Here is a 14706-nt window from a genome sequence, read left to right as displayed (position 1 = left end):
GGGGGGGGGGGATAAAGGGGGGAGGAAAAAAAAAAAGTTTCCCTTGAAGTTATTAAAAGGCAAGGAGGAAAATAAGCGGCGGAAGGCCGGCGGGAGGGCAGCTCCGAGGCTGCAGCCGGCTGCGTGCCGCGGCCAGGCGCTTACCTTCCGCGGGGCGCGGCGGGGCCGGCCGCGGGCGCGGAGCCGGGCGGGCAGGAGGGAGCGCGGTGCGAGTGCGACCGAGGCGCGGCGGGAGGGAGGGAGGGGGAGAGAGAGAGGCAGGCGGGAGGGAGGAGGAGGGAGGGAAGGAGGAGTGCTCGGTTTGCTAATTACACCGCAAGCTGGAGAGTCAGCTGCTCTGACTTCACTGCGATGGAAATGCTACCTCCAGCTGTGCGCCTTTTAATGCCATATGTTACTCCAAATCTCGCTACCAGCCAACCACAGCTTGCTGCCTTTTAAAGTTCCAGCAGCCCCATTTATAGCCCGCGATTAAATCCCACAAACTTGCCCCGAGCCCGCCCCCCCCTCCTCCGACACTCTCGCCACCACCAGCCCCCAGCCCGGACCCCACCTCCCGCCGCAAAGTTGCTCCCCGCAGCCCGCCGCTGTGACCTTCGCCGGTGCCCGGCTCCGCGCAGCGCTGGGGGGGCCGCCGAGGGGAAGCACGGCGGAGCCGCTTCTGGGATCTCCCCCCTTCACAGCCGCGCTCCCCAACTTTGCGGGGAGGACTTTCCCCCGCCGGGGTGTGGCGTGGCGGCGAGTTCCCCCCGCGCGTTCCCGCTCCGCGGGTCTCCCCGCGTTACTCACCGGCGGGCGGCGGCGGCGCTCGGCGTCCGCATGTGCGCGGCGGCGGCGCGGGCGCTCCGCGGGCGCGGCGCGGGGCTGTGGCGGAGCAGGTTGTTGGCCGGCCGCTCTCGCGATACTTTCGCTGCTGCGAGCCGCGGGTGCGGGCGAGGGTGCGGTGGCGAGCGGCCGTGTCCCCGTCTGGAGCACACAATGGCCCCGCCGCCCCGGCCAGCCCCGCCGCCGCCGGCCGGTGCGCGCTGCCGGCTGCGCCCTCCCCCTCGCCGCCTCCTCCTCCTCCTCCTCCTCCTCCTGCTGCTGCTGCTGCCGCTGCCGCTGCTGCCGCCCTCCCCTCCCGGCCGCTGCATTGGCAGCGCCGCCGTCCCGCTCCCACCTCCGCTGCGCCGCCGCGGACAGGGCGCGCCCGCCCGCCCGCTGCAGCCCGACGTGCCGCGGAGCGCGGGGCCGGGGCAGCGCGGCCGCGGGAGCTGCGCCGCCGCGGGGCTGAGGCGAGGGGCGCGGCGCTGCCCCCCCGGCACATACACACACATACACACACATTCACACCCCGCGTCTGTCTGTAGTTGCGCGCCAGCTGATAAATACCAAATGCCGACGGATTTTTCAAGATGACCTTTTCGATAGTTGATTTGAATTTTAAATTTTAATTAGCTGTGATCGCATCAGAAGTGAGCGCCCTGCGAGGAGCGGGCGCGGGGTTCCCGCCGGGGCTCCCACCGCGGTCGGACCCGGCAGACGCGGCCGAAAGCCGCGGGAAGCTGCGGCTGCCCGAGCCCCGGTGCCGCTGCGGCCCCGCGGGGAGCTGCCCGGGATGCCGCGGCTCCGGCTCGTCCCGGAGCCCCGGGGCTGCAGCAGCGCCCGGAGGGGAGGCAGGGGGCTGTGTTTGAGGCTCCGGGTCGAGGTGGATGTTGACGTTTTTGAGGGATGAATGTGAGAGTGCTGGTGGGTAAGGGGGGGTGGAGGGGTCGCGGAGCACCGGGGGCACTTCAGAGCTCCCCTGCGAATGCCGTGCGTGGTGCCAGCTGGAGTCTCCAGACTGTGCTCTGGTCTCCAACAAGTACAGCAGGGAAACTCCTTTCCCTTTCCTTCCTCTAGGTTGCTTTGCCTAGATTGTAATATCTGCAAAATAGCAACTTTTTTTTTTTTTCAATTAATCCATTTCCCCCACATTTTTCTACAATGATAGCTTTACCACCTTAAAACATCAGGTTTAATTTGGTTTAATCTAATTTAATTTGGATCTCTGATATATTAAGGGTCTTTGTCACAGGAGCTGGGGTCTGCATCACCAACACGACTTTTCTTCCACAAACCTCAACTGTTTAACTCCATTGGCAGTGAATGCCAGGATATTTGGGTGAGTTTGAGCATTAATGATTGCGTTGTCACAAAGCCTTTCACAGAGCAACAGTATTTGGTAATACTGTCAGCTGTAAGGTTCAAATTGGAAAACTCCAGCTCAGAATGTGGAGGTGCCCAGCTTCAGTGAAAGAGTTAAAGGTCCTGGGGTTAAATCTGTCACCATTCTGTAAAGCTTAGAGCTTTATCTATTTGTCCACCACGGCAGACAGGACTGGGGAGCTCTGTCCATTTAAAGACAGTGTCATCCTGCAGTCACAGCCTGCACAGGCTCCACCAAAACTGGAGCAATTTCTTCCTCAAAATGCAAGTGCAATCTCCATGAAGTTACTCGGTGGATTTGCTTACTTGTGGAGTTTTGTTGTCTTTATACATTGGAAATGTTAGGCAGAATTTCGTACTTGTATGAATTAGGCTTCTTGTCAAAAATACCTTGTTTTGTGAAAGTAATAATTCATGTTATCCTCTCCCATTTAATAAATAAATTGACAAAAAACAAGACTATAAAAAGAACCCAGGTCTTAATTCCTATTTGGGTGCTGCAAGGTAGGTGTAATTGTCTACAATCTAGCAGTGTCTTATTTTTAGGAAGCCACTTACAATTTCACAGTAAGTCTGTGGTCATTATCAAGTTTGAAGTGTCAGAAAATGCAACAGCATTCCCATTTCCTCTAGGTATCCATCTGGCATGTTGCTGGCTTGCTTTTTCAGGACTCAGACACACTCTACTCACCTTCACACCAAGGCAACGCTGGGTACAATACAGGTGTTGTACTGATTTAGCTACGGCTGTATAAAATACTGGTAGTACAACTTGCTAATGTAAACAAGCACAAAGTCATTACTGGAAGCAAGGCAACAGGAAGAACTGCCCCAGAAACTTTATTCTGAGAGCTCCTGCATTTCTGACAGCCCTCATGAGAGCAAGACAGGGTGAGAAACTATCTGCTTTCCTCTCCCTGGCCCCTGAGCCCTTCTCAGGCTGAGGGCTCCCCTCCCACCAAGCCCAGAGGAGGCTCTGTTTTCAGTCCTTCCTCAATGGAGCAGAGCCAGGCAGAGCTGCTTGGCCAATACAGAGCTTTGTGACTGCTGCCTGTGCTCGGAGGAGATCACAACCACCGTGCCACCAAACAGCAGGATGGCTGGATGTGGATGGGGACTGATGGAAGGGCTGTTGGGAGTGACTGTGTTGGGCATCCTTGTGCATTCCTGGGTCTGCCTAAAACTCTCCTGGGCTCCAAGAAGCCTTTTGCTGCCTATGGAGCTTTCCAGAGTTGAGCAGAAAGCCCAGCTTTAGGGCAGAGAGAGTAAAAATCAGTGGTGCTGGCAGGGCTTCCACTTGCCAGGCAAGGCTAGCCCTGCTCCTGGTTGTTTTTGCTGCCTGGACACCAGCCAAAGCCCACAGAAATTAGTAGAAAAACCAACTGGATCAGGTCCATAAAGCCTGAGGACTCGCTTCCATTCTTACCCCTTTGATCCAACAAGAGTAGGTATTTACTGAGTGGGGCCTCTCTAGCCCTCTTTGTTGGCCAGATGCAGAAGTGGTAGCAACAGGTTTTTCATGTGATTTAATCGTTTTCTCTCTCACCACATTGGGCAGAAGCCTCTTTGTGTTTGTTTCTACATGATTTCAGTGCTTTTATGTTATTTTTTTTTTTAATAGGACATCTTCTTTGTTATAGTCCAGTTGTATTTCAGAGGGAGAGTCAGGGCCTGAGACTGTCTAATACTTGCAGGATTGAAGCTATTTTAAGTGCATTGGTCATAGTGAGGTTTATTTGCAGAAGTTCTTCCAAACTTTTTCAAAGGCTGTTTTATCCCTTGCAGACAGCAGTGAGCGTTAGAAGGACAGAATGCTTCATTCCCTCCTGTGAAACAGGGAGGAATTTAACCCCCAAAAGATGCAGAGGTGCTGGTGGTAAGACAAGGAGCTGCCCTTGGCATCCACGGGACTTCCCCAATTAGCAATCTCCTCCAGCACTTACCCTGCAGTCAAATCCAAGGTCAGCATTTGGGGGGTTGCTCAGTTTGCAGTCAAGCCATAGAAGTGGGCACGACTTTCCCAAAGATCTTTTCAAGCATGTCATCCAAGACTCCAGAAAGCATTAACTTGCACTGCTGCCATTCCAGACATTAATCAGAGCATATATTGCAGACAGTCTCCTCAGCAGTGTGCTTATGTGAGTCGTATTTGTTTTATGGCTGTCCTGCTGATTTCTCCCAGATAACGAGACCCTGCGTGTGCTGCAGTATTTGTGAGTATATATTGGAGCAGCCAGGGCCATTGTCAAATCATCCTGTGAAATGGAGAGGCTGGTGGCACTAAGCTGCATGTATAAATTGCATATTGCTCTATTTGCCATAACGTGGCTGTCAATAAGGCTGCATCAATCTAGGAGCACGCATTAAAATCAAAAAGGGCTCTGCAGAGGTATCACTGGCACAGGTCACATTCAACTCTGCAGTGAGAGCTTGCAACATCCCTGTCCAAGCCAGCCAGGCATTTAATATCACACCTGTACCTTGGCTCCCCTGTCAGCATCTGGGAGGCAGCTTTCACTCAGTTATTCATCTTCCATAGTTTCACTCAGCTTGTCTAACCCTTAGCTTCTGCTTGTTTGGGTTTTTTTACAGTCTGCTGTGTTCTGTTTATCTAGAAATGGTAAATGAAGGTACCTTTTCAGCCTTTATAAAGCCATTGCTTTTTCAGTAAAGAGAGCATGTGTCTTGCTTTGCAATGGTGAAGGGAATTTGCATGGCGTTGACAAGGCACACTCTTCTTTCAGAGTTTTTTTCCTCTTTCACTCTTTTTTGTCACCCTGGCAACTGTATTTTAACATTGTTTGCGTTTTCTTTGCCAAATTAATTTTAAAATTCAAATAAAATTAAGCAGGTTCCTTCCTTTTTAATATTGTTTTATTTATTTATCAATGCCCAAGAAGGAACTTGAGAACCCACACTATAAAATAACAGGTGTGTAGAAGTTTTGTAGCAGGATATATAGAGAAGGACAGTGAAAGACCATAAATATCAGTGGACAGTAAGAAAAAAAATTGGTGTCTGCTTTGGGACCAGACATAAAATTTATCAGACCCAGACAAAGCTCTTTAAATCAGAAGCTGCTGTATCCTCAGTAAGGGTAGTGTAGAGTCCAGTGTAGAGTTAGTAATTTCTTATTAAAGGAGAGAATTTAATTGGTGTTGCTCTATTTGTAAGCAAATAATGCACCCTGTTAACAATGCACTTTATTTTGGTAACTCCCAGAAGAGGCCTTAATACAGCAGAAGTGTTTTGCTAGATTAAGACTGGGAAATCTCAGGATGAAAATACTTGCTAAGCAAAAAATATAACCTAGAATAAAGAGCTTTCATTCTAAAAATGTTCTCATACAACTTTTGCAGCAGTTCTTCAGAAAACACTTCATCTCAGGACAGATAAATATTACCACAACTACTGCCTTCAGTAGGCATCTCTGCCTCTACTAAGGCAGAGATTTGGCTATTTATCCCACTGTCTGCAAAAGGTCTCTTAAGCAGGATCCATTCCTCTCCTGGGACTTGTGGGGTTGGCAGAACATGTTCTTGGAACAAGTGCTGAGCTCCTCATTAGATAAATCAGCAATCTCAGGGCATAAAACACTCTGTCTTTTCACACATGTGGGGTATATAATATCAGTCTTCTCTTTTGCTTTTCCATGGGGTTTCCAAATCACCTAGCCTGAGTACAAACAAGCAAGTATCCCAGATGCCTGTTAAAATAAGAAAATCCCAAACATTTCACTTTTCTCCATTGCCCATACTAAACCCTCCCTGTTACACAGTTCAGACTGTCCTTGCTGCAATGCCAGTCGCTGATACCCCTCCTGCCCTCCCAAACACCTCCCCATAGCTGCAGCAATCACCTCTACTGTTCCTTTATCTTTTTATCAGGTACTGAATCAGAACCAAGCTGCCTGTTCCCACCTCCAAGACCCTCTGTAACTTGGAGTGCTCATGCTGGTAGAATCTTCTAGCCCTATTCCTTACCCTCCTAGGATGTTTTCCTCTTCCCTCACCCTCGTAACCTTTTTGTGCTGGCTCCTTCAGCAAAGGCAACTCCTGCTCTTTGCCGTGCCTCAACCTTGCCTTGATGTGGCTCACAATGTAGTCAGAGGAGCTGGGATGAAGATTTTGGTGACACTGATAGAAAGGATTTTGGGGTGACTCAGGGAGCTCTGTGCAGAGAGAAGCTGGGCCCAAAGGGCTGTCTCTGCTTGACCCCTTAGGGAGCCTGAATTCCAAACCTGTGCCTCTGAGAGCAGCCCAGCTCCAGGTATGGAGAGAGAAATGGGAGGCTGGGCATGAGGAGACCAAGACAGACCATTTTTCTAGTCAAAATGAGCTGCTTTTGTCTCAGCTGTACAGTAGCCATCACACTGGTTGCTCCACTTCCCTCTGATGTATTCCAGGTGGAGGGGAAGTCCAGAGAATGTCATGTAAGAAATGCAAATAAAAATGTCTTTCTAGACTTCCTTCTCTTACGTACTGTCTGCCAGAACCTTTGCTCCCCTCTTTTACTGTTTTGCCTATGGATGCATTTTATGCTTTTATGTTGCTCTTCTGGTAAAAGAAGAATTACTTGCTGTGAGTTTACATAACTTGCCTTTTACTGCTCTGGAAATTAATGTGGGACTTCAGTCTTAATTAGACTTTCAGTGTAAGTCCTGCTTTAATGAATCACTGAAAGATGTGAATAACATTAAGCTTCAGAATGTGGCTGCAGAATTGGATACCTGAAGCTGATCACCCCACTGGGTCTGTGGGAGGATGAGCTCTTAGGTGCAGTGAGGGGGAACAGACTCCCTGAAACCTGAGTAAGCTTGAATTTAAATGCAGGTAGACCCCTGCCTGTGGAAGAGTTTTGATTTCAGAGCCTGCACTTGTGCCTTTAACACTTTTCTCCTGCATCATGGCTTCCCAACAAAGCAACAGACTTCACTGCATCAGGAAGTTCAGGCTGCAGTCTGAGATCCAGGCTATCACCTTACTGAGCTCCTCTTGCAACACAGCAACCAGCCTGAGCTCCTCCTGCACCCAGGGAAGAGAAGGATTTCAGTAGTTTGCTCTGGGAAATAAAGTGGGAGGGTAGAGATGTCAGAAAATGTACAAAGCCTTAGGAAAAAAATACTGGCTTGTTAAGATATGCTCCCGATGTTTTGGCAAAGTGTCTGTCTCATCTGCTGAACCTGGTGACACTTGCTAAAGAGCAAAAGACACTCAGCACCACACTTAACCTGGAGGCCAGCCCATAACAGTTAGTAAGTGAAAGGAACAACCTGGAATGGTGATCACCTGCTGGGCACCTGCAGGTGTCACTGCTAGGATGGCACCTGGTCACAGCACGGTGGGATGAAGGGAGAACTGCCATGGAAATGGTGCTGGTGTCCATTTGCAGACAAAAAGGGGTTTTGTAGAAGCTGGCACGACAATGAAAGGCTCCTTTGCAGCGGACAAAGTAGGGGCCAAACTAAAAGTAAAACTAAATGGACTGGGAGTGTTGCAGAAGTAGCAGTGGTTCAAAACCCTGTGATTTTTACCTTTTTTGTCTGACCTTCATGACCCAGAATTGATGATGTGCCTAGGGGGTCCACTGGGCTGGGTTGGCTATAGGACCCAAGGTTTCTGTAGCCAGCAGTGTACACGGTGTGATGTGCTGCTGCTCATGCCTGCCTTTAATTCCATAGTCCAAAAGGCTAAGTACTTACTTTCAGCTGAGTGAAGTAGAGATAGCCTCCAGCTCTAGTCCAGAGCAATGTTCAAACTACACCTTTGTAATCAGGATACTCTCAGGCTCTGTGCTGCATCTTAGTGATGAATATAGGAGAGGATTTGTGACTACATGCATTTAGACCAGACTCCTAAGAAGGCAGGGACAGAAAAGGAAAGCAGAGGTCCTTTTAAGATCTGTTCTAACAAAAATATAGTTAAAGAGTATTTTTTTTTTAAATTTGGTTATTGAGAGTTATCTGAATTCTCCCAGCTCTTCCAGCACTACATTTGATGTGGAGTCAATACTGAGATCAGCTCTGATGGAGAAGCTGAAATCCAAACAATTTCTCTCTTCTAATTTGGAGATCAGATTACCCATTTGATTCATGCGTACAGGTAAGGTGGGTAAAAGTAGCAAAATTTATATAGAGCAGGGATGAGAAAGAAAGGAATTGCAAGGTAAATGATGTTTGGAATTGTAGGGAACTCTGGGAAAATAAGCAAACACCAAGAAACAGTGAAAGGACAAAAATGGCAAAAAAAAAGTAAATTTTATTTACTGGGAAAATAAGATGGGTAAAGGCTAAATCCCACATTCCTTTATTCATGCAAGGATTCCTGTTGACTTAAATAGTTGTGTAGAAGTATTTCTCTGGGTAAAGGATTTGTTGGACTGTGTTCAAAACCAGGTTAAGGTTGATGTTTTCACAGAGGCTTCAGTCTTTCGTATGCCACCCTGGGCAGTAAACGACAGCCACGGGACACGTCTTACAGGACACACCACACAAATGGACAAACAACAACAAAAAAGCAAGCTCTGCCGAAGTGCCTGGGATGTTCAGGGTGGCGGGGGGCTGGCAGGAAGGTGACTCAGTGGCCGGGAGGAAGGGTCGGTGGTGAGGGCTCGGTGCGGCGGCCGAGCGCGGACCCTCGGCCGGAGCTCGCGGCTGCCAGCACAAACTCACACAAGTTGTTCTGGCGCCTGGCCTAGAACAACACGGGGCTGTTTTTTCCCTTTTGTGCTCAACTCTGTTGCACTGGGACAATGTGAGATTTTTAATTTTATATGCAGAAGGAAGAAAGAATTTGACCTTTTCCTTTTTTTTTTTTTTTTTTTTTTTCTTTTTTACTTTTCTGTTTCTCCACTGTACTTATCTTTATGTGTGATGGTGTTACAAGGCCAGGTCAGCAAATACTTTATTCCAGTGACAAGTTTTTGTGCAAAGGTCACAAGGGGTGGCTGTGGGTGATCAGGGCATTTCTAATAGTCACAGACAGATGTGCTGCTCTCACCCTTAATTTTCTGCTTCTTCTGTGGGCTGCCAGGTCCAGCTGTTGCAGAAAGAGGGAGAGAACAACAAGTAGAGCAGTAGAAGGGAGGAGTTTGGGGCTTAAAGCCTGACTGACAAACGAGATAAAAAGTCCTGTCTTCCCTGTGCCCTGCTCTTGGCACCAGTGACTCAGGGAGCCACATTGCAAACCTTGCACTTGTCCAGGTGTGCCTCGATGGAGATGCAGAACTCTGGCCAGCCACAGCTCTTCCCACACCTTCAGCAGAGCCATCAGAGTGAGCCTGCATGTACCTGCCCATCAGCACCAGGAAGGAAGGGCTCCACTCTGCCAGCGTGAGCCCAGCCTGAGGAAGAACTGCTCATCACCCTTATCCTCCTCCAGGACTTTGCATTAGGTGCCATGGACATGCACAGCCCCGGTGTCACTGAGGCTTAACTCTAGGCAGGTGCTGCCTGGATCAGGACCTAAATGGTTAATTTTCAAGTGGCTTCTTAGAGCAGATGTTCCCATGTGTATCCCCTCCTTCCTTCTTCTGACACATTTCCTACACAAACAGCAGATTGCATTGCTGCTGTCCTTTTGATCTGCGGGAGGGGGAGGAAAATCCCACACAAATGATATTAGTTCTCTTTTCAGGCAGGGTGGTGATGGTGGGTATGGGCATGTGCCTCCCTCCCACCTCTCCCTGCCCAGATGATTTTTCTGGGACTTTCATCTTTAGTCCCTGCCCACTTCTGGAGCTGCTTTTAAGGTTGCTTACCTTAAAGTCTGGAAAGAAAGAGGAGGTAAGGGTGGGCAAATTGTGAAAAAACTGTTGTTGCAAAATGCTGCTGTCTGTCTAAACACATCCAGAGGCTGGGGTACCGTCTGCTCCATCTGCTGCCACGCTGCTGGCTCTCATGCATGGCACTTGGGTACCTGCACTCTTTGTGGGCACTGATGAGTTAAGCCACACTGCCTGAGTGAGGCTTAAGTTCTCACCAGTCAGGAGACTCTCTTTGAGCTTGTGTCTAGATCATTCCCAATCCCAAACTTACTGTCCAGCCTAGCAGACATGGCCAGGTAGTCTCAGGCTGGTTGCCAAGGGACAGCTCTTGCAGCCTCTGTGAGGGGTGACTCGGGGTGGGGTGTAAGGACGCTGCAGGGTCAGATCATCAGGCCTTCCCTCCTTCTTCCAGGATAAGAACCAGGAACAGCAGAAGACTTGGCAAGATTGTGGGTTCAGGATGAATTAAAGGAGGTGATTCTCCATGGGATTGTAGTTATGGTGTACATCTCCTTGATACAGCAAGACTGCATGGGTTTGGAGGACCATGAGAAAATTTCATGGTTAATAAATTCATCAAAAGGTGTTAAATGCAATGCACAGGTTTGGTTTATAAAGCCACACAGTGCTGACAGCATGAATTCTGGTGCAGCATCACTGATTGCTTACCCTGTTCTTACATTCATCTGACCACATCACTGCTGTTCTTTTTTGGAGAGAAGACACTAGACTTGATGTACCTCTGTTCTGTCCCAGGATGACCTTTTTACATTATTATCCTGAGACAGAGAAGAAAGCTTCCTGTCACTCTGCTATGGGTGGCAGCTGCAGAAGCCCTCTAGATGTGTGATGGAAATGATGGAGGTAAGGTGTGATGGAGTTGATGGAGTCAAGGTGTGGTTGCCACTAATTTTTCTAGCATCACCCACCTGTGGCTTGACTGGGGTGAAAAAGACAAACAGTTCTGCCTGAGCTCCTTCCTAGAAAGACCAGGCATTGCTGTTCAGGAAGTTTTTGGGATGTCTGGGAGGCTTAACACTGCCAGTGTCCCTGGCCTTGGCACAGCAGCAATGTGGGTGCACTGACACGGGGCAGGATGCACATGTGAAGTAGCCTAGCACTGAGCTGCCTGCTGCTGAGACATCTGAACGTAGCCAGTGGAGTTTCAGAAATCAGACATTTTTCTTTATTTAATTTTGTCTTTTTTCCCTACTTTAGCATCATCCTCATTTCTAGCCCTTAGCAGTGGTTTTACAGCATCAGTGCTCTCTCCCGTTGCCTTTGGAGGCTTCCATTACAAACACCTGATTATTATGAGGTTGATGATTCTTGAGGCAGGGAATGGGAAGGCTCAAACGTGACACTGTGACCAGCCAAAGCAGTGAGGCAGGGAGTGACTGATTGAAATGCTCTAAATAACAAATTCTTTTAAACCAAAACCAATTCCAAAGAGACTCAGCATATTTGCAGATGTTATTCATATAGAAGGAGAATCAAATATCATCAAATAACCCACTAAGCCTGACTTGCTCACTGGCTTAGATGGGATAAGCTAAGCTTTGCATGTTATTTCGCTCGATTTCTGGAGCTTGTAACCAGAACCAGGCAGTTTGCAGCAGTCAGCCCGCACGTTCAATTCAGCTCCTTCTTCTGTTGCTAAATTCATTAAAATTGCCCAGGAGTGTGCACTGGAGCCATCTCCATGTGGCTGCTCACCAGCATTTCTGCAGAGACATCGAGTGCACAGGGATCCTGGGCAGGCTGTGTGTGGGGGAGGGTGTGTGCAGCCACGGGGCTGGCCGGGCACTGCCAGCACCTCTGCTTTCCCAGAACATCTGGGCAAGAGCCAGAACATCTGCCCCTGGCACAGGCCACCGGCCTCAAGCAGTGCTGCTCCTGCAATTGTTCTCACAGCAACAGGCAGCAGCGGGGAAAGGGAAGAACAGGCTTGTTACGCTCCTGCAAGGAAAAGTGCAGGCTGATTTTCTTTCTTTTTGATTTCTTCTTTTGGCTTTTCTTTCATGGTGTTTCACACGCAGTGGTTTTTACAGTTGTGTTCAGGATGTTTCCTAGATGGTGGTTTATGGTTATCTTTGGATTTTACCAAGGTCTGATGTTTAGTGTTTCACCCTCACTGCAGGGGGAAAAAATAACCTGCCCGGCTCTTTGTTTTCCTCATTTATGTTTTTTCATTATTCTTCCCTTGCAACCCATCAAGTGAGCTCTCATTTCAAAAAGTACAGGGGTAGAAAAGCTACAGTTTGCTCTATTTTCATTTCCCTGAAACTTTTTTGAAGTTCTTGAAATGATGAGAAGTTAGAGACTGCAAAGAAAAAGCAGCCAGAAAAATGGGGACAAGTGAATCCCTCCCACTTGTCACCCTGGCATCACCCCAACATCTTTCATTTTATTTTGTTCAGCAATAACAATAATAGGAAACAGACTTTTTTATCAAGTTATCAAGTGTCCTTTGTGAATACTCAAAAAGGTAATTGTTTTTTTAGTTTATTACCATAAGCACTGGGCTTCATTGCTCAACAATTGGAAATGGAAAAGTTAAAAAGAAAAGCAGGTTATGGTAAGCACAGTCCCAGTCACCAGGAGCTCAGACTGAATGTGGGAGACAAGGATTCCCCCACAAGCATCAGAATCCTGAGCTCTCCACAGGCCATAAGGGTACACTTGCTCTTAGACACTCAGTCCATCAGACCTTATTGGCTCTGCAATATCAGTAAAAGCTGAAAGCAATTTCTTTGTGCCTTTCCCAAAGTTGCCAGCATCCCTCAGTCCCACCCAGCATCTGTCCTGGGGTACGAGCTCTCCTTCCCTGGTGCTTTCACCGTCATCCCAGGGGCTTGGGTGGTTGCCCTTCACATCAGGAGACTGTATGATGCATTTCAGCACTTAAAAAGATAAACTTATCCGTTTCATTGCCTTGTGTGTAATATATGTTTATGAAGAGCGTGTCCATACAATTTATACCACTAAATTTTCAACCCTGTGGCAGCCCTTAGTAGCCTTAGATGCAACAAGAATCAAATTTTTTCCCTTTAACATCAAATTGTTCGTTATTGTGTGATTTATTCAAAGGCTGCAGAGTGGAAAGTAAGAAATGCCTGTTGTTGCCAATAATACAATCACATGTGGGGCTTAATCCTGTAAACATGCACAAGGAAAGTTACTTACATATCTAAGTCTTTGGTGCAAGCAGCCATTTGAATAAACTCCTCAGCCTGAACATGCATCTGTACAGTATTTAACATGTAGGGTTTGAGCCAGCCTGGGGTCTTTGTGCTAAATATATAATAATTATTATAATGAGGGTATTAATGATTTGTTTGTGTGCTGTTCTTACATCTAGTGCCAAATATTATACAGAATGTGAATCTGGGAAGAATTTAGCCCTTCACATTTTATATCTGTAATAATCCATGACTGAATTGCTGGATTCCATCTCATTTGTATATGCCATATTTTTTTCCAGAACATCTGTTTAAACCCACACTGGATAGCTGCCAGATTAGTGGAAAGGATATGGTATAAAGAAGACTTTTGTTTCCTCCGAGCAAGGAGAAAAAATAAGTTACAAGTTGGTGCAGATTGCCGAGAAGAAGCAACTTTTTCTCTCCAGAAGCAGATGTCCTGTAGTGTTTGAAAATGAAATGTTTTTGTGTCTTGCAGGCAAAGGTTCTGTGCTTCAACAATATTGATTGTCAGTTAGTGCAGTCTGTCAGCCTGCCGTGGTTAACCTACCAGTTGTTGGAGAGACAATCACGAGCAATTAAGAATCACATTTTGCAGTTTCAAATGCATCCATATTGCCACTTCATTCAAAATCTTTTTTTTTTTTTTTCCATGTTGGAAAGTACATTGGTGAGAGAGAGAGGAGTTTTCTTTTTTCCTCCTGCCAACCATATTTTCATTGCTGGCCAAATTAAGAGAGATATATAATGCTCATAAAGTTGCTGCAGTTTCTTGATTAAAATCTTACATCCAGCACTCCTTTCAACATCAATCTATATTAATAAGGAGGGAGCACATTGCATTGCATGTCTCTGTGTTGTGCCTTAGACACAAAGCACCAGGGAAGCATCAAGGAAAGATTCAGCTGCAGAGCAAGCAGTAGCACAAAGAGGAAAGGACTGTTCTTCATGAGGACGGACCTTTGTGATTTGAAACAGAAAAATGGATAGGAAGATTAAAACCAAGAAGAGCCAAGGGTTTAACAGCCGAAATTACACCAGTGCTGGCTATGCAGAAGTTGTGGGAATGGCTGATAGAGTCAAGGTAGCAAAGTGCTGAAATCAACCTGATACACTGAGAAAAACAGCCCACGTGAGATGAAAATGGAGTACTACACACTCCCAAAATCAGCGTGCCTGGAAAGCCTGTGGCTCTTGCCACCCTTCTGCCAACCGCCCTTCAAGGCTTCAGTAGCTGGTGGCCCTTTAAAGAGAAATATCAGAGACGCTGGGTCTGGGCACTCTCTTACCATAACTCAGTTTGTCACAAAGCCTGTGCCAGGCACTGTGCACGTCATGCTGTGACAAACTGTGCATACTGTCACCTTAGTTGGTGGTTTCAGTCCAAACACCTGGGAACCATCTCAACATCATAAACCAGCATGACTTAGAAGGACTTTAGGCAAAGACAAATCCTGTCTCCTTTTCCAGAACTCCTCCACACAAAATAATTTCCTAAAAGCAGCAAAAAATCCATCAGTTCTTCCAAGACAGCACACCACTCACAGCTTCA

At 47.6% G+C, this 14706-nt stretch overlaps 1 protein-coding gene across 1 annotated transcript in view; it reads right to left on the bottom strand.

Annotated features, from left to right (window-relative positions):
• The window catches only part of ZBTB42 (zinc finger and BTB domain containing 42), a 3157-nt gene extending 2160 nt beyond the window's left edge, over window positions 1-997 (bottom strand). The window contains exon 1 of the mRNA XM_041476313.1: window positions 790-997. The gene's annotated coding sequence lies outside the window, so the exon portion shown is untranslated. The remainder of the gene's footprint in view (window positions 1-789) is intronic.
• Window positions 998-14706: the final 13709 nt, after the last annotated feature.

This window comes from Pyrgilauda ruficollis, unplaced genomic scaffold (assembly GCF_017590135.1).
Source record: "Pyrgilauda ruficollis isolate IOZ18807 unplaced genomic scaffold, ASM1759013v1 scaffold38, whole genome shotgun sequence".
NCBI lineage: Eukaryota > Metazoa > Chordata > Aves > Passeriformes > Passeridae > Pyrgilauda > Pyrgilauda ruficollis.
The sequence above is the reverse complement of the archived record's forward strand: the minus strand, read 5'-3'. Positions and strand labels throughout refer to the sequence as shown.